We start from the raw sequence: 20,260 nt of genomic DNA, 5'->3' as shown, positions 1-20,260 counted from the left end.
ACACTGTAGCTGGCTGTTCATCAAGGACCACAGTTTCTCCCTGTGGATCAATACTGCCTACAAAATGAACTGTGCCTTAATCATTGTGTATTTAAAATTACACTTTTACAGAGCTCTTTAGTACCTGATGCAGAAAAACAATCACATGAGGAAGCATTTATTTGAGGTTTAACATGAAATCATACAAACAAAATTTGTATAAACGCAAATCCACATCAAGTCATAACACGGATAGCAAAAGACAAAGTAAAAACAAAGAAAACTAATTGGTGGCTATATACAGTTGGACACAGTTGTGTCTTGTACACTAGAAAGACTTTTACATAATAATCACCTTAGATCAACAGAAGACCAATCTTCAATGTCATCCTGCAGGCTGGGTTTACTTTAGCAATCTCTTCCTGTTTTTTCCAACATCCCCCTTTAGTATGGCTGGCAATTAATTTGGTGATGGCCACCCCCTTGAGATGGCTCGTTATAAGTGCTCCATGGGCCTCAGCCATGACCGCTAGTACCACCTTGTCCACCAGCTGCAGCACCTCTTCCTCTTCTTTGCTGTTGCTGCCTATATACCTCTTTGGGTTGTGCAACTTTGATTTCACACTTCCCAGAATCAACCTGATGATATCTGCTTTCTAACAATTTCTTTACTAGCTCTTCAACTGTATACGTCATAAAACAAAATCCTCTTCTTTCATTTGTTTTGGTATCCATGGAAGTTCAATATTTTCAATCTCTCCAAAGTCTCCAAAATATTCTTTAATTTGTTCTTCCAAAGTATCTGGGCTCAATCCACCCACAAAAACCTTTTTGGAGAGTTCCTTGCCTTTTAAAGCTTTGGCCCTTTTAGGGTCTATCAATTTGCCACCCAGCTTGTGTTCTTTCAGTTCTAATACCTTACCAACACGAGCAGCATCTTTGAAAAGCACAAGTCCAAATCCTCTCGATCTTCCAGGGACTGGATCTGTTTTAGTTGTGCAGTCTACAGCTTCCCCAAAGCAAGACAAATTTTCAGTCAGATCTTTCTTGCTCGTATCCCAGCTCAAACCTCCAATAAACATTTTACCCTCCTCCTGCTAATCCTCGCTCGTGTTGATCTTGGATCCCTCTGCAGATTCCTCTCCGTTGGTGTACTGGTTCGTGTCTTCCATAGCGGCGGAGCTGTTGGCCTGGGGGTCCTGGCGTGCAGTCTGAGTTGTGGCAGCAGTGGCCTAGGTGCCATTTTTTGAAGGAAGGAGTATCAAATTACTTGTGGATTTAAATATTACCATACATTTCAGAAAAGTGATGCAGCCTCCATGCAGCTTGCAGGTTAGGCCAAAGTCACATAAAACACTTTCTCCGTGAGCTGCCATGAGAAACACCCACATCATCCAAGGCAGCTATGCTGTGAGGAAGCCCAGCCCACATGCAAAGACCAGGTAGTGCACCAGTTGACAGTCCAGCTTAGGTCCCAGAAAGCAATCAACATCAATGAAAGAAAGACGAATAGATGCTTCCAGATGATTCCAGCTCTCTCGATTGTTGAGACACCCTCAGCCATCATCTCTCCTAGCCATCGAATTTTCCCAACCTCCCAGACATAAGTCATCTTTAATTCTAAAATCAGCTTCTCAGTATAGATGGGGATACAGTATAACACAGAGATTACATGCAGAGGCTCGGGATTTCCAGGGCCAGGATGCACTTTCTGCTCTGCTCCTTCAAGTCACACGACCTTGGGCAATTTGTGCTAACTCACTGTGCCCCAGGTTCCTCACCGCTAAATGAGGAAAATAAGTTCAGTTGGCCCTTTGTATCCTCGGATGTGGAGCTCACGGGTACAGAGGGCCAACTGCAAGGGACTTGAGCATCCACGGATTTTGGTGGATCCACAAGGGTTCACAGATACTGAGGGTATCTGTAAATATATGTAAATAAGTAAGTGGTTTTTGAAGATTGAATGGAGTAAGAAATTCAAAATTCTCAGTACATAATGAATGCCAGTATTATTATCATTATTTTCACTATTATTTTTTTTTTTATTCTCATTAAATCTGTTCCTCTTCCAGTATTTCCCATATCAGCTCACATCTCTCCAGGCTCCGCACTTAAGAGAAAAAAACAAAACAAAACACTTCAGTTCCTCCCTCTATTTTACCAACTATTTTTCTGGCTTTACTGAGATATCATTGGCACATAAAAATTGTATATATATAAGATGTACAACTTGATATTTGATATACGTGCAACCACCACAATCAATTTAATTAGCAGATCCATCACCCCCCAGTTACCATTTTCCTTCTTTGTGTGTGTGAGAGTGTGTGTGTGTGTGTGTGTGTGAGTGTGTGTGTGTGTGTGTGTGGCGGGGGGGTAAGAAACTTAAGGTCTATCCTCTTAGCAAATTTAAAGTATACAATACAATATTGTTAACTATAGTCATATTGCTGTACATTAGTATCTCCAGAATTTGTTCATCTTGCATAACAGAAACTTCGTACCCTGTGACCAACATCTCCCCATGGTCTCCTCCTCCCACTACCCCTGGCAACAACCATTCTACTCTCTGCTTCTATGTGTTTGACTATTTTAGTTCATTGTAGCATTATTAACAATAAACAAATATGAAAACGACCTAAATATCCATCAGTGACTGAAAGGATAAAGAAGATATAGTGCATATATACAATAAAATATTATTCAGCCTTTAGAAAAGAAGGAAATCCTGCCATTTCAACAATATGGGTAAACCTGGCAGGGGGGCGTGGTGTATGCTGAGTGAAGTAAGGCAGACACAGAAGACAAATACTGCACAAATTCACTTCTGTGTGGAATCTAAAATAGTCACCAACTGTTTATAATTGGTTGTCAAGTCTTACTGATTCTACTTCCATAGTTTCCATTATCTTTTCACTCCCAAAGCCAGTTAAGGAGCAGACCAAGTTCTCCATGGACACTAAGTAATGGAAAAGGGAAAATAAACACCACTGGAAATGATGACAGTGCTGTATCTACCAGAAAGAGTGCCAAGCATAGTTGGAAGGAAGGCTTGGAAGAAGCCTGTGGTGTGGTCGTGAGATAAGTTCTCATCAAAAGATTGTGAGGACCAGTCAGAATGGCCATCATCAAAAAATCTAGCAACAATAAATGCTGGAGAGGGTGTGGAGAAAAGGGAACTCTCCTGCACTGTTGGCGGGAATGTAAGTTGGTACAGCCACCATGGAAAACAGTTTGGAGTTTCCTTAAAAAACTAAAAATGGAACTACCATATGACCCAGCAATCCCACTACTGGGCACATACCCAGAGAAAAGCATAATCCAAAAACAAACATGTACCATAATGTTCATTCCAGGACTATTTACAATAGCCAGGACACAGAAGCAACCTAAATGCCCATCAACAGATGAATGGATAAAGAAGTTTTGGCACATATATACAATGGAATATTACTCAGCCATAAAAAGGAATGAAATTGAGTTATTTGTAATGAGGTGGATAGACCTAGAGACTGTCATACAGAACGAAGAACAAATATGATATGCTGACTCATATATATGGAATCTAAAAAAATGGTGCTGATGAACCCAATGACAGGGCAAGAATAAAGATGCAGATGTAGAGAACAGACTTGAGGGCATGGGGTTGTGGGGGAGCGCAGGGGAAGCTGGGATGAAGTGAGAGAGTAGCATTGACATATATACACTACCAAATGTAAAATACATAGCTAGAGGGAAGTTGCTGCACAACACAGGGAGATCAACTCGATGATGGGTGATGCCTTAGAGAGCCAGGACAGGGAGGGTGAGAGGGAGTCATGGAATGGATGGGATACGGGGACATATGTATAAATACAGCTGATTCACTTTGGTATACCTCAAAAACTGGCATAAGAGTGTAAAGCAATTATATTCCAATAAAGAGCTTTAAAAAAAAAAAAGATTGTGAGGTGAAACGTTTTGAGTACCTTCTGCCTCACCTGCTTAAAGGGAATGCCTTGCTTGGTCTTACTCTCTCTTCTCTGACCTGTGATCTGGAACATAAATATACCCAAGTCTGACTTTGACCTTGGAGAAGAAGAAATACATACTTAAAGGGGTGGTGGAATAATCAAATGGAAAGACCCTGGCTCCCCGAATGATGTCATGAAGCAGGTTGCCCACCAGCCCTTACAGTCCAGACCACTGCAGAAGAGAGAGAAATAAACTTCTCTTGGTTTTCAGAGTCTCTGTATCACACCAGCTTTGCCATTCTGCCAATACAGGGGTCCCTATGACCTGCTCCTTCCATTGGCTGAGGCAGGATAGGCAGGGCCAGCGCCAGAGGGAAGACAAACTACTTTCTCAGATATGGTGCTGGTGGGTCAAGATCCCAGGGTAGAAATTGTGCATGTGTCTAGACAGATAACCTAAGACAGCCTCACACATCACTGTCACCCCGGCAAGGAGCAGGCAATGCTCCTTGTTCAATAACCCCTTGTTCCCCAAAGGAGCGCTGGAGTAGCTGAGAGAACTCAAAAGAGCCTGACGGAATCTGTGTGGACACACCCCCACATCAGATGGGAGTGAGAACAGCTGAGCAGACACAGTGCAGAGAAATATTTATGAGCCTCCTGGATCTCAGATCTAGTCCCAGGGTGAGGTCAGGAAATCTGAAATGACAGAGATTGTTTCTGCTACCCAAAGGAATAAGAATTAAAAAAGAAAATAAGGCAAGGTATTGAAACAGAAAGAAATTTGAAGTTCTTGCCCATCTAAATTCGGCAACTGAGATTTGTACACAACTGAGATTTTACAGCAACTATGAGAGGACTAGCAATCATTTGTTGAGAGATGACTGTGTTCTCGACACCTCGGTTATGTTGGTATCATCATCTGCCTACTTGATGGATGAGAAAACAGAGCCTTGGAGATGTTATGTAACACAGCCGAGGTCGCCCAGTTAGTGAGTGGCAGGACCAGGATTCCAACCGAAGCCACCTGGTCCGAAGCCCAGACTCTCGATTAATTAATTAATGTTCAAGGGTAAACACAACTTCAGTTTATTTCTTCAGAAGTTCTATTACTTGAAGTTGGATTGCCTGTAAAGGATTGCTATTATATAAACTTTTTTTGACATTGAATACACATGCAGGGAAGTGCTCCTAAGTGTATGACTCCATGAATTTTCATGAACTTCACAGCTCCCATGTAATCAGCACACAGCACAGGAAAGGAACATGAGTCAAACCCCAAAGTACCCCCCATCACCCTTCTAGTCACGACCCCCACCCCAAGGCCAATCCCCCTCCCTGAGCCCACTATTCTGTGCTCCACAGAATCAGAGGCCAGTTCTTGCAGACTTTTCCTTTGTGGGTCTGGCTCACAAAACCAGAAGTCTCCACTTCTCTTTCTAAAGCTGTTTCATAAAGCTTTGCGTGCCCAACTTACAGCTTTCCTCTCTCTGTTGGAGTTCTGTAGGTCGCTTCAACCTGGCAAACATTGACTGAGCTGTAAGCTGGGCACTTTGTGTTTACTGAGCAATGGGTTAGAGAAACAGGTTAGACAATCTCATTCCTTACCTTCTAAAAGAGCAAAGGAATATGATTCGGTACTGATGTGCTCTTAAACCTCTTTGGAGGCTGTAAAGAGCTAAATACATGCAAGATGATCTTATGGATTTTATGTGGCTGGCATGCAGATGCCTGATAAGGTACAATTGGCATCTGAAGGTGTCTGGACAGAGTCTTCTACGAGGATTCCTTAGATCCCCGGGTGATGCTGAACTGGAGAATAGGTTCAGCTCTATTTGGGGGTGACACTTATGGGGGCGTATTTTCCAAAGTAGCTGATGATAAACTGTTATATTTCAAATTATCCTTTGTATTTTCAAAAGTTCTTGGGTTATCATGAAAACGTCTCAGGGGCAGGAAATGGGTCTAGACGTAGCCACTCATTGCCTGAGAGCCTGCTTCCTGAGTGTATCAATCACTATTCCCTGTAATTCTCTAGGCAGAACATGCACATAGACTACCTGATGTGTGTGTGATGTGTATGTCTGAGTTTGTGTGTGTGTGTGTGTGTCTGCAGAAAAATGTAGACTCTGTAGACACAGTTTTCACTTTAATTTCCACATTTAAGGAGAATCTTTTCCTCTGTTTCCAGTTTTTAAAAATCATGCTTAGTAGTCATTACTTCCCAGAAGACAGAGTCCACATTATTTTTCTTTATCTCTGAAAAGCAGTTGACCTGCTTATCTTCGGTTTGTCCATCAAACCCCCCTTCCTCCACCCTCCTCTGTGCCCCAAAAGAAGACCTCTTGCTCTGCCCCAACAGACCCCCTGGCCCTCTGGCTCTATAGTTGGGTCCCGACAATGGGAAACAGTGCCAGGAGATCAGAAAGAGGGAAGAAAGAGGGCTGAGAGTATACATTCCCCAGCTCCCTCCCTGCCGTGTCACCAAGGGCTGGTTGCATTCTGCCTCCATACAGCTCTTGTTCTCTTTTCTCCCTCTCTCTCTCCCTCTCCCTCTCCCCATCACCATTTCCCTCCCTCCATCTCTCTTTCTGTGACTGCTCCCTCTTCTCCTCCCTTCAGCCTTTGGGCTGACAAAGTGACCTGTCACACTACTCTATTGTCCTTTTATAAAATTTTCCTCAAAATACCTAGACTGAATCCCGGCTAGGACATTAACTGATATGGTAGCCAAATCCAGCACCGAAACCTGGGTAGCAATGCTCAAAGCATGGCCCTCCCAGGATTTTTGATAAAGATTCTGTCTAGTGTCTTCAACCAGGAATTATTTGGAGGTTTCTTTGGTTCTCACAAGGATTCCAGGCAAAATGATGCCATCTGTCTTCTTCATGTGGATGAATATATTTTTCCCCAGGTTGGGTAGGTGAGCTTTCACTTTTAAGGAGGGACTTGCAGACCCAAACTAGCTTTTGTGAGATTTTATAAAATCTTGAAACTTTAAAAAAAATGCACACAGAGGAGCAGACAGGACCCAATGGATCACTGATAAAGCATACTAACACTTTAGGGCTTGAATCTGTGCTTGTCTTCCAGCCTCTGCTCTTCCAGCTTCCCGTGTTTATACAGCCCCTCTCACATGTGCCTGGACTGCAGGAGCACACAAAGGACACACCACGAGGAGGGACTCAACCCCAGTGCTGCCAGGCTGGGCAATTTCTAGCAGTTGCTAAGTTAATAAAAAAGTTGATGACAGAGATGTAGATCTCCTGAAGTGACTAGATTTCTAAAATCTCCTTTTTCATCCCTGATCCTCCTAGAAATTATTCCAGAGTATCTCTATCTACCTCCATACTGTGCCAGCACTTGGGGTATTTTGAAATGCAAATTCAAATTTTAGGGCTGCATAATATTTAGGCTCCATTCAGGTCTATATATTTATGAATATTTATATATAATATATACATAATTTGTACATACTTTTAAAAAGTTCTCCTCCATTACAGATTGCCTTTAATTAAGAGCCTGATAGCACTATGTTTATTTTTTATTTTCATGAGCTGGTCTTGAAGTAGGCAGAAGGAGAAGAATATATTTATTTAAGAGAAATACTCAGTAAAGAAAATTTAGCAAATAGACGAAAGCAAGGGTAAATGCTACCCAAAAGCTCCTCGCCTCAATAAAACCACTCTAATACCTTGATATGTTGCATTCAGATATTTTTCTAAGTAGAGGTATGTTTATGAACTGCACATACTGTCTTGTTTCTAACATTTTTCACTTTACCAAACATTTTTAAAAGTTGAAATATAATTCATTTACAATATTAGTTTCAGGTCTTCAACATAGTGATTCAAAATCTTTATAGATTATACTCCATTTAAGTTATTATAAAATATTGGCTATATTCTCTCTGCTGTACAACAGACCCTTGTAGCTTATTCACTTTACCAAACATTTGCCTTTTACAACATACTCATAATTTAATTTTTTAGTCATTTTTTCAATACTCTACAGTTAGATATTCTAAATCTACTCTATTTTTTTCTATAACAAATAACTTCTTGATGAATAGCTTAATTCAAAAAGCATTTCTAATGTTTTTATTCATGATTATTTCGTTAGGAATCAACCCTCCTCCCGCCCTCCCCCCCCCCCAAAAAAAAAGAGATCAGGTCCAAGTACTATGTTCTCACAGCTCCTTTTATATCACAATCAGGTATTGTATATCGGAATCATTGCTAGATGAATGTCTGTTGTGTCTCCTACACTGTAACCTCCCCAAGTATAGCACGTTGTCTATTTTGCTGATCATTTAGTTCCCCAGCACCTAGCACAGTGCCTGAGACACACTAGGTGCACGACAAACATGATATTGAAACAAGGAATAGGCCAATAAGTCAACAATACAAAACAGCCCAGAAAACAACCTTAATGTATATAGGCACCTAAATATTTTTGTAATGTTAATAGGACAACTGAATAGCTATTTTTTAAGCTCTTTATTGGAATATAATTGCTTTACACTGCTGTGCCAGTTTCTGCTGCATAGCAAAGTGAATCAGCTGTATCTATACATATTCCCCACATCCCCTCCTTCCCACGATTCCTTCCCACCTTCCCTATCTCACCCCTGTAAGTCATCACCCATCATCGAGTTGAATTCCCTGTGTTATGCAGCAGCTTCCCACTGGCGGTCTATTTTACATTTGGTGGTGTATATATGTCAATACTACTCAATGTATATATTTTTGTAATGTTAATAGGACAACTGAATAGCTATTTTTTAAAAAGTTGATTAGATCTTTACCCATTACCCTATGTCATAATAAATCAGAGATTGATTAGGAATCTTACTTTTCCTTTAATTTTGTTTGTGATTTTTTTTTTTTTTTTTTTTTTTTTTTTTTTTTTTTTTTTTTTTTGGGCACACAGGCTTAGCTGCTCCACGGCATGTGGGATCTTCCTGGAGCAGGGATCGAACCCGTGTCCTCTGCACTGGCAGGTGCACCCTCAACCACTGCACCACCTAGGAAGCCCTGTGATATTTTTGATATGTAGCAATTCTATACTTTTGTATGGTCTGGAAAATTTCCACTTTGAGATTTTTTTCATTCTTACAGAATTTAGAACAAATATTCACTCGTGTTGTATATGTGGATGTGTGTGACTTGCTTTTTAAATACGTAACTCTTTAATCGCTGTTCTCAGCTCTTCAGCTGCTCTTACCAAGCTGTTTTGGTCTGCCAGGAAATAGAAAGGAATAGGGTAGAAGTATCTGGGATAAGGAGAGGGTTTTGCAGGTAGGTGCTCAGGCTCTCTTGAACTAGCGGCATGGAGAAATGAAGGAAAATGGTGTTAGAGAAAATAAATGAGTGACTTTGCATTAATTTTAAAACAGAACTAAGGGAAGGTACAATAAAAGAGAACGGGAAAAATAACTGAATTGAGGTCAGCACCCCAGATGAGGTAGGCTGCAGAATTCCAAGTAAAGCTAATGCTCACCAATAGGTGGCAGTCACACGTCTAGAATAGCCCAGGACATGGCAGCTCGAGTAATTAGCCTTGCTGGTGCGCTTCCTAGGGCCACCTGGCATTGTGAATTCTCATCTTAGATTCGGCTTTGGATGCATTTTACTATTCCATGCAATTTGTCAAAGCTCATGACGACTGGTCAAAATCATGGCCCAAAGAAGTTACTGTTGTCAAAGTTACCAGTGTGTGGTTTCTCCTTCTGTTGTTTAGGAATTTACTCTTATAGCTTGCTTCTCTTTTTTTTTTTTCTCCTTGGGAACTTGATACTACTTCTGCCTTAGAAATGATCGTAAATGATACCCCAGGCAAGTGTTTCTTATAAAAAGAATGAATAGAACAAGGAATTGGCCAGTTGAGGTTTTGCTTTGTATTGGTTTGGTTTTCCTGTTTGGTAGATTTAAACAAATCTTTCCAACACTTTTACTTTCCAAGCAAGACTAACGTGGAACAAACCATGTTAGATCACAATGGTATGAGATGCTAATCTATTTTGATATGTGCTTCTTTGGTAGGTTCTCATTCTATTTAATAAGCATTGAAGACTCTGAGCTTGCCCAGCAAGATATAAGAAATACAGATACTGCCCTTTCATAAAAGCTTTGCTTTTAAGACAAAGAACACTGTGCATATGATGTTTACATATACAGATACAACTAGAATTGACCAATTATAATGATGCCAGCATTGATCTAGATTTTCACAACCATGTATCATCTGAGTGGCTTATGCCAGTGTTTGCTACTAAGAAAGGATATGCAGCAGAGACCCAGAGGGTCAAATGGGTTCCTTGAATGCGCTAGTGAATCATCTTCAGCCCCAGCATCTCTCCTGTCATTTTTCACAGGATCTGCAGCCACGCTGGAGAACAGGTGGCAAAGCTTTGAACAGCTGCACTCACCTACAGAGCTGGGTGTTTGGAGGTTTGTTTTGTGGGAGAAAGAAGTTTCTCTGAGACTACCACATCCTCTGATGGAAAAACATGATAAACCACTATTCCAAGTGACGGAGCCTGCAGCGAGGCCAGTGACCCAAATGTCGGTTATGGGTCACGTCTCGCCTGAATCCACTGGGGCGCTTCTCTCTGCAATGGTCTCTGACTCTGGCCCCAGGCCATCATCAGACTGTGTCTTAAGTCACCATGTTTGACAACTGTCTGAAAAAATAAACCATTTTAGCTGCCATATAAGATAAAGTGTTTTCCAGTTTCACAGTATTGACTTCCCCAAATGAAGAATGTCCTCCAAACAAGAAGTTGTTCTGAGGTTATATATAAGCACGAGTTATTTAAGGACATGTTGATTACAGAACATGCTACAGTCCTAAGTGTTATTGATTCATAAGAGCATCAACTCTGGTTTATGTTTCTCCAGTGCCTATGTCCACATGGGAAGCCAATTGTTGGGGGACAGTAGTTAAAATCAGTACTTCAGAGGAAAAGCATTGCAGAGAGATCTTTTTAGCTAGACCCTCCCCACTTACCAAATATTCATTCTTTTTATTTTTTTTTCAAACCCTCATTCTTGGCTAGGAACAGTTCATTAGGAAGGAGAGTTTCACCCTTCATGGTGGTAGAACCTTGCCCTCTGTCCTTCACAGCACACTCTTTGTTCTTTCTCAGGAGTTTATTTGGTACTTTTCACTCTCCTTCTGTACTTCGTCTTCATTCTTCATTTAATTGCAAAATCATTTAAGTTCATTTTATATATAGATACGTTTGAGCATATATACATAGATTATCTTCACATATCTAACTATTCACATATTCATATTTATATCACTTGTATACGGATGCATGTGTATGAAAGGATTTGGCCCTTTTATCTAAAACTAAGACTACATTATAGACTGAATATGTGTCCTCAGAGTCCTAGTGCAGAATATGACGGTATTAGGAAGTGGGGCTTTGGGGAGGTCATTAGGTTTGGATGAAGTCATGAAGGTGGGGCCCCTCTTCATGACTTCATCTAAGATACCAGAGCTTCCTCTCTCTTCCGTGAAGACACAGGGAGACAGTGGCTCTCTGCAAGCCAGAAAGAGGGTCCCCATCCAAAACCGAATCTGCCGGCACCTTGATCTTGGACTTCCCAGCCTCCAGAACTGTGAGAAAGAAATGTCTATGGTTTAAGCCACCCAGTACGTGGTATTTTGTTTTAGCAGCCCAAGTTGACTAAGATATAATATATTAATATATACGAAGAGGGCAGAGCATGGAAGACTGTACACCTGCAGGTCGACAGTAGTTACTATGCATTGTGGAATTGCTTCCTTTGCTGACCGCGCTTTCTTTCTTTTTGATCTGTGTTTTCCAAGTTTGCGGTAATAGTCAAGTATTCTTTTTATAGATAGGAACAAAATAATGCAACAGTTTTTGAAAAAAACATATCTAATTGCATGAATAAAGCAATATGTTCCAATAAAAAAGGAAAGGTGCGATCGGTCTCAGAGCATGTCAGCCAGGATGATTCTCAAGTCTTTGTTTACCAGGCTCTGACCCGGCCAGTATTACTTGAGTATTTCCTCATCTTAAGTAGAGGTGATAACCTGTGACTGATCCTACACAGGAGTGTGGAGCAATCAAAGGAGAAGGTTCTAAGAAAGTTCTGTGTCTATAACGAGACTGCTTATGTGAAAATGTGTGCTGACTCACTTTGGTTACATTTGCACTTTCCGTGAGCTGGCTGTGCACCTCCCATCACAGGGAATTCCCAGTAGCCAGGGCCATGCAGGAGACTTCCTGTGGAACTTCCCGAGGCCCCTGGTCCAGGGCTTGTGAACAGTAACAACTGGGCAGAGCTGCCGAAGTCAAGACTGGAAGAATCCCAGACTTCGTTCCAACAGTCAAGAGTCAAGGTGAGTTTCATAGGATATCCGGACCACGGAATTCCACAGCAACTGGGGTTATCAGCTAAAATACGGGCACTCATATTCGAATTTCAGAGAGAGACACACAATAAATAATTTTTAGTATGAGTATGTCCCAAATATTGCACAGGATATACTTATACTTTTTTTTTTTAATTTTATTCATTGCTTATCTTGTCGACAGAAAAAAAATGCACAACCAAAAAGCTGAGAATTGTGTTTTATTCAGCGGTCTTTCTGAGGACTTCAAGCCTGGGAGGCAGCCTCTCAGAGAGAGCTACCTCATGTAACTCTGAGAGGCTACTCCAAAGAGGTAAGGGAGGAGTTAGGCTATACAGGAGTTTCTGCAACAAAGACCAGCTAGTTGGAACATCAAAAATTACTGTTAATTAAAGAAAACCAGATATCTCAAGTTAAGGAATTTAGCGCTTTTCTACGTATGAGAAGACAAGAGTCTGGGCTCACTGAAATCCTGCCTTCGATGTGCACCTCAGCTACCTCTGGCCAGGATCCTGTTCTTCCCTATCCTGAGTCCCCCCAGGGCTCACCGCATGGGGAAGCTGTAGTGGCTTGATGGCTGCAATATCCTTTGTTTACTAAAATGGCAGGCATTTTTTACTTATTAAACTCAGCTACTTCACAGTTTAGGTTTTACAAATACATGCTGAGCCTTTCAGGAAGGCACCACTGGAGGTAAAACTGGCATGCAGTAGACAATGGGAGGCCACCTCAATAGTGCCCATGGTGGGGCTGGCTGTGTGCTTGGGAAAGTGCAAGGTGGCTGTCAGGGCTCCCATCGGCCTTCTCTCAGGACATTGTAAACTGTAAAGAGCTCTAAGGCTGACTGTTAGAGCCATACCTTAGCCTTCATTTGGCCATTGTACAAAAGAAGCACCTGCAAAATGCAATGAGCTTACCTACCTGTAGACTGAAGCCATTGTTCGGCCCCAGTGCAATTTGCCAGGGGCAAGGAAGGATTTGGAAACAAGAAAGGGCAGCCCAGCGTGAGGTCAAGATTGGGCCACAGCCTGACTTTCCACAAGGACTCTCTTGTCTCCGGATGGTGGGAGCGTTGATGTAAGGGAGTCCGGGATGGAAAGTCAGCTTTCCCTGTAGGTAATGCAAATGTCCGGCCAAGTTGCAGAGCCTGTAGGCCAAGAGCACAAGGGGCCTGACCCAATACTTCCAGGCAACCAGCCAAACGCACCAAATCCCCACTGCTGGCCTCACACTAGGGAGATGCTTGAACATTTGAACTAGATGATAGCATTCTCCTGCCTAACAAACACATTCAGAGGAATTCCAATATCTGGCAAATTATTTCCTAATAGACAACACAAGAGAGGGTTGAGCATAAAGGAGGAGCCATGGACCAGGAGTCAGGAGTCCCAGCTGTGTGACTTCAGTCACATCTCTTCTCCTCTCACCTCGTTCCCTCATTTATGAATTAAGAGGTAGAACTGCACGACCACGGAGGGACTTCCACCTCCATAACACTGATAGATGAGTGAGATGCAGGATCAGTAAACTTCGGTATGGGAAAGGATGCTGTGACAGGTTAGACATATAAAACTCAGTTCAGGTCTCAAGATTTAGTTTCAAATGGAGCCCTAAGGTGACGGGGGTGAGCTGAGATCACTGAGGAGTAGCAAGGGACATGGGGCTAAGGAGGAGCCCAGCCCTCCGAGTCCCACCACCTGAAGCCCTTCATTCCACTCTCGTAAGGCCCAGCTCTTAATAATAAGGCCATGTGCACTGTATGGGAGAAAGTGATGCTACATTCAGTAACCAATCTCTGTGTCCTTTCTCCAGGCACAACCAAGTCTTGGCACCAGAGTATAAACTATAACCAGCTGCTCATATGGGCTGAATTTCTCTCATTCATTACTAAGTCAACACATATTTTTTGAGCATCTACTCCACGCCAGGACTGTTGTAAGCTCTGAAGAGACAGTATTGAAAGCCCCTTTCCCCTCTATCAGCAGAATAAGAGGAAATGGTCCACAGGGTATATCACTGCTCCTCTGGTTGCTAACTGAGCAAAAGCAGATTCCTTGCTGCTCCAGTGTTTTGTGTTTTGTTTCACCTCATTCCCTGTCTCCACCCAACCAAGTTGGTTCCAATCATCCCTAGAGAAGCAAGGAGAGTTGTGGGTTGAATTTTGTTCCCCCAGTACACAAATGTGACCTTATTTGGAAATAGGGTCTCTGTAGATGACCAAGTGAAGATGAGTTGGTGAGGTTTTGAGTCCTAATCCAATATGATTGTGTCCTTATAAAAGGGGGAAATTTGGACACAGACACATGCACACAGAGAGAATGCCTCACGAAGATGGAAGCAGGGACCAGGGTGATGTATCTACCAGCCAAGTGTTGCCAAAGATTGCTGGCAAACCACCAGAAGCGAGGAGACAGGGATGGAACAATTCTCCACCGCCTCAGAAGGAACCAACCTTCCAACACTTGGATGTCTAGCCTTCAGCTGTGAGACAGTAAAAGTCTGTTGTTCAACCAGTTTGTGGCACTTTGTTACGGTAGCCCTAGGAAGCTAACACTGAAAGCCTTGAGCAAATGGTGCTGCTCTTTTTGCTTAATGTTGGCACAGGTATAAAGAAGGAGAATACAGAGGGTGGAGGGAGGAAACGGATTTGGGTGTAAGTGGGTGTGTATGTTTCACAGCAGCCTCAGAACACCGGGCCTCTAACACTCTTGGTTCTTAGTTCAAAGGCTCAGAGCTTTTTACAGAGTTGCAAAGACTGAGGCAGGGTCTGGCAACTGCCAAGGGCTGATGCCTTGGGGCCAACGTGTTTATCGATGCTGCCAGCTCTGATGTCATATGTGCTCCACTGACTCTTCACCATCTTCCCTTGCTCCTTGTGGATTTGGGATCTAACCTTGGGCCTCCCAGCACCTCTGATACCCAATCCAGGCCATAGCCCCACTCCACCTCTGTTTGTAGACTAAGTTTGAGCTTCATTTTGTGTTCCCCTGGCCTCCAATTTCTGGCCCAATTCTAACCTTGCCCGAGAGCTCATGGAGGCTGTGCCCCAAGGTAAACCAATGATAGGACAAGCATGTTGGAGGCTGTTCAGGGATCATGGAGGGGAGGATCAGGGAGCAGGGAAGAGGGTTCATAAAATAAGGATGCACTTGGCTCAGATCATAGGAAAAGGTCATAACTATTCACACTTAGAGCTTCCCTAGCACTTTTGTGTGTATCGCCTTAGAGTTACACAACCACCTGGGAGAGAGTTGAGACAGATGTCGTAATTATCTTTATCCAATCTCCATGTTGCAGATGAAGAAACTGGAGCTCATCCAGGCTATGAAACTTGACCTAAATCACACAGCTGATAAGTGAGGCAACATCTGGTTTTTTTTATTTGTTTTTGTTTTTAAGTTTATTTATTTATTAGCTGCATTGGGTCTTTGTTGCTGTGCGTGGGCTTTCTCTAGTTGTGGAGAACAGGGGCTACTCTTCACTGCAGTGCGCGGGCTTCTCATTGCAGTGGCTTCTCATGTTGTAGAGCACAGGTTCTAGGCGCGTGGGCTTCAGTAGTTGTGGCGCACGGGCTTTGTTGCTCCGCAGCATGTGGGATCTTTCCAGACCAGGGCTCGAACCTGTGTCCCCTGCATTGGCAGACGGATTCTTAACCACTGCGCCACCAGGGAGGTCCCCAGCATCTGGTTTTAATACAAATTCTTTCTGCCCTACCAGGTTCTCTCCCGATAGATGGGCACTCAGAAACTGATGGAGAATGCAGTCAGGCTGAGGTGTTGCAGACAGAGGCAGACCAAACTATCACTGACTTGGCTCTTCCTGCTAGTCAAGTACAAACTGGCCAAATACCACACACTAATAACAAAACACCTTGCATTTAGGCAACACCCTGCAACTGACAGTGTTCTTACAAGCATAATCTCATTTGATCCTTACAAATAAACTTGTAAGGTAAGCATGGTAAACCTGGTCATCCTCATTTTACAGATGAAGCATCTAAGCAAAAGAAGGTTAAATGCCTGACCCCTGGTCACAGATCCAGGTGGTGGGAGAAGTAGGACTCAAATCCAATGTTTCTCTGCAAGTCCATCTTCTTTCCTACCACTCAGAAATAGAGCTCAGTCCAGGAATGGCAAATGCCTGGCATGCACACGGTCCTATCTCCTACCACATCCCGGGCAGACATTATTAATCAATCACAACATTGTGCCCAGATTTGGCCTCAGGTTCCTCCTCAAAACAGTCCCTCAGGCAGCCATTATCAGCTAAAACAGGACAGCAAGATAAAGACTATTTCCAGCCTGCTCCAAGCAGGGCCTATAATTGGTCCAAGGCACAGAGACCTAATGCAGAGTGCAACTCATCTGATTAGAGATCTGGTTCAAGACTCAAAAAGACGCTAACAATGTAAGTGTTCCCATATAGTCAGTCTTACTTATTAATGTGTAACCACAACAACAATAATGGTTAACATTTTTGGAGCACTTACTGTGTGCTGGGGCACTATGTTAGGCACTTTACATGCATTTTCCTAAAATGTAAATCTTATCATTCCCATTTTAGAGATGAAGGAATGGAGGCTTTGAGAATTTCGGAAACTTGCCAGATGCAGCCTGATCCTGCAAAAGCCCACAGACTCCCCACCTTGCTGTACTGTCTCCTAGACTGTAGACCAATGGGTTTTCAGTCCTTTGTAAGGAGAATCATTTCTTATTTTCCCAAACCCTTAAAATCAAAAGAGAGGAGGCGATGCCAAGAGTAAAGTTGAGCAAAGCAAGCTCCCTGAGAGGTGGCTGACAGGCAGGGGAGGAGAGTTTGCAGTGCGAACAGAGCTCGGCCATGTGAGCTGGAGCATCCGTGCATGTGGGCACAAAGCCCTTGGCAGTGCAGGACAAGCCAATGGTAAGAGACTGGGACCAGGCGCTACCTCTCCCACACTGCCACATTCTGGCATGTTCTTCGGAGATGTTCAAGAACCTAAATTTGGCTCTGAACATCCCCATTGCTATGAAGGTATGTTTGTCAAAGTAGGAGGGTAGAACATGTTTGTGGCTTGATTTGTAACTTGTAGCACTTAATACATACGGTCAGTGAGCCCCCATTTGTACTTTTGCCCAGGGCCCTGCATTTGTTAAGGGTGGATTTGGTGAAAATGAGGCTTCCCTGCTTCTGCTGTTTTGCTGCTTCCATAGGCAGGCCGCATCTCTTGTTGGGTGTTGGTGGGAGCAGAGGCCCCAGCGGTCCGTCACTGGCTTCCTGAGGTCAGAGCAGGTGCTTTGCATTCATATATTAGTACTGATTGCAGCAGGACCAGTTAGGGGTGGCAGTGGTTCCCAATCAGAGCATCCTTCTGATCTTGGCAATGGCAGGGGGTCTGGAGCTCACCCCCTGATTGAGAAGACAGCCTCCAAATGTGGAAGAAACTTCAGCTCCCTTGGTAGCCTGGTCCTTTGGCGTCACTTAGGGAGTTGTTCCTGAATCTTAATTTTGAGTTGGCTTCTTCAGCCCTCTCAGTGATTCTCTAAACCATATAAATCCCTGAAATAAATCCTTTCTGCATGAAACAACTTGAATGGATCCTGCTCTGTGTAACTGACCTCTACAGGGCACTTCACAGCCTGCCTTCCATGACTAAGATTCTGGTATCTAAGGAAACACACCTTTACCTACATTCTGTGTCTTTGTTGCTCCATTGAATTGGCTCCTTCGGTGAGGCTTGCTCAGCCTTGGTCCTGTACCTGGATTCAGCTTCTCTGATTCTTCCTTCAGATCTCTGTCTGCCTGAGTTGGGCGGTGTGGTTCCTGGTCACTGTCTCTCAGGTCCTCCTCGGTGTCATCAAAGCCCAGGGGCCAATCCCAGCACCACCTCCTCCCCAGCCCAGGCTCCTGGGGGCCTGGACCATGTCCAGCAGCACTCCAGGGCCTGCCATCTCAGACAAAAGATCAGACAAACACATGGCAAGGCTGCACGCAGCACAGCTCAGTGAGAGTCATCGGGGGATGGTCACTGGGATTGTACACAAGGAGAGTGTGCACTTGAAGAGACGGCAGGAAGGACTCTGGAGATAAGCTTGACCTTGGTGACCCTGTTAAGTACTGAGAATGGCACTCACTGAAATCAGAGATTGCAAAAGCAAACAGAAAGTGTTCCTTGCTTTCGAATTCTTCTCCTGTAGTTTCTCCTAAAGTCTTTCAAGGGCTTGGGTGAAACCAAGCAGTTTCATTTTACTACAAGTCCCTGCAAGAAAGTCTCCAAATTGCAGTGGCCCGGTTTGATCTACATTCGCCTCTTCAGGTTTAAACGATCTTATACAGACTTACATCAAGTCCACTTGAAGCCATTCTTGTCTCACTGGGTTTCATCTCCCAGCTCATGAGCTCATGGGTTTTGCATGATCACAATATGAAGTCATCAGCTAATCCCTAGATTCCCAGACAGGCTTGAAAACCTCAAGATTCTTCAAATAAACTAGAGGTAAACCCCATAGTTTGCACTGAAACCTGAAACCCAGACTTTCTCCCAGATGCTCTCATGTAAGTATATTTATATTTATTACATGGTTCAAATCTTTCTTTCTTTTTTAAATACTAAAACTTTTCATCCCCCTTTTCTTCTCTTCAGCCTTGACACCTGTCCTATCAGAGAAGGAGAAGGCCAAGAAGGAACTCAGTTCTGGAGAAGTCAAATGGTCAAAGCTCAGGAAATATTGAGCCCTCAGTTTTACAAAGGATTGTGTAAGTACACGCTGGGAGCTGAAGCAACACTGAAATTCTGGTGGGAGGAGAAAAAAAAATTCCACCCTAAGACAGTTGCATAAAGAGTGGAAAGCAGTATATATTTCAAATATCCATTAATAGAGTCAACATGCTGGAAACAAGCCAGAATGTGTAGGCCTGGAATTCTGGAATGTGTATTGAAGGAACATTCCTGATTTCCAAAGTCATAGCCAACAACAAAAATCCCATTGTAGCATCAGAGTGTCCATTCTGTCTTGTATACCCATGGGTTCTCTCTGAACATAGACCATGAAAGAGTTTATAAAAAAACAACAGCAAAAAAGTCATGAAGATGGCAACTTTGAGTTTATAGTTTGGATTAAAAAAAAAAAAACACAACTTCTTGATCAAGCGTAAAAATCCACATAACTCCAACTAATTCGATTGAAGCAAGTACTGTTAATTGAGCCCCTATTATGTTCCCAGGGCTGAATTAAGTTGTAGGAAATACAATAGAGCTATATGAAGTGATTCCCTTTCTCGAAGGGTAAGAGAGGCAAATATTAAACATATTAAACTTATTAGTTAGACAGCAAAGTCAGGGAAGATAACCTGAAGCATGTTACTGACATGAAACCTGGTGGGCAGTGAACAAAAGAAAGAACAGGGAAGGCAAACAGGTTGGAAAGTATTAATTGGAGACAAAGTCCTTGAAATAGTCCTTGAGGTTTGGGTAGGATTGGGGAGGTTTCTGATCTAATGATAATGTAGGTAACTGTGCTCTGAAAGGAACCAAATCTAAATATGACTTGTCCCAAGGAGAGTTTGGGGAGTGGTCAAGTGGAAAGGAACAAGACTCAATACCTATCTCCTGGATGTATGTGAGCTGCTCTAAGGACTGGAAAGCTCCCAAATGAGAAGATTGTAAATCCAGTGCAAGAGTGGAAGGGAAGTCAATGTGGGTAGTTAGCTGTGGCAGAGTGCCAGATCCCACATCTCGCCCACTTTATCTTTGCTTCCTGTCTGTCCTTGGAAGAGATATACTTTTTTAAATTCATTTATTTATTTTATCTTTTATTTATTGTCTGCGCTGGGTCTTCATTGGTGCGCATAGGCTTTCTCTAGTTGCAGAGAGTGGGGGCTACTCTTTGTTGCGGTGCAGGCTTCTCATTGTGGTGGCTTCTCTTGTTGCAGATCATGGGCTCTAGGTGCATGGG

The 20,260-nt window shown here is 43.0% G+C and overlaps 1 pseudogene; it reads right to left on the bottom strand.

Annotated features, from left to right (window-relative positions):
* Positions 1-423: 423 nt before the first annotated feature.
* LOC130837066 (heterogeneous nuclear ribonucleoprotein D-like) lies at positions 424-1,199 on the bottom strand (annotated as a pseudogene).
* Positions 1,200-20,260: the final 19,061 nt, after the last annotated feature.

Source organism: Hippopotamus amphibius, chromosome 15, assembly GCF_030028045.1.
Source record: "Hippopotamus amphibius kiboko isolate mHipAmp2 chromosome 15, mHipAmp2.hap2, whole genome shotgun sequence".
In the NCBI taxonomy this organism is placed as follows: Eukaryota; Metazoa; Chordata; class Mammalia; order Artiodactyla; family Hippopotamidae; genus Hippopotamus; species Hippopotamus amphibius.
Note: the sequence above shows the minus strand (reverse complement) of the source record. Positions and strands in the feature narration are given on the sequence as shown.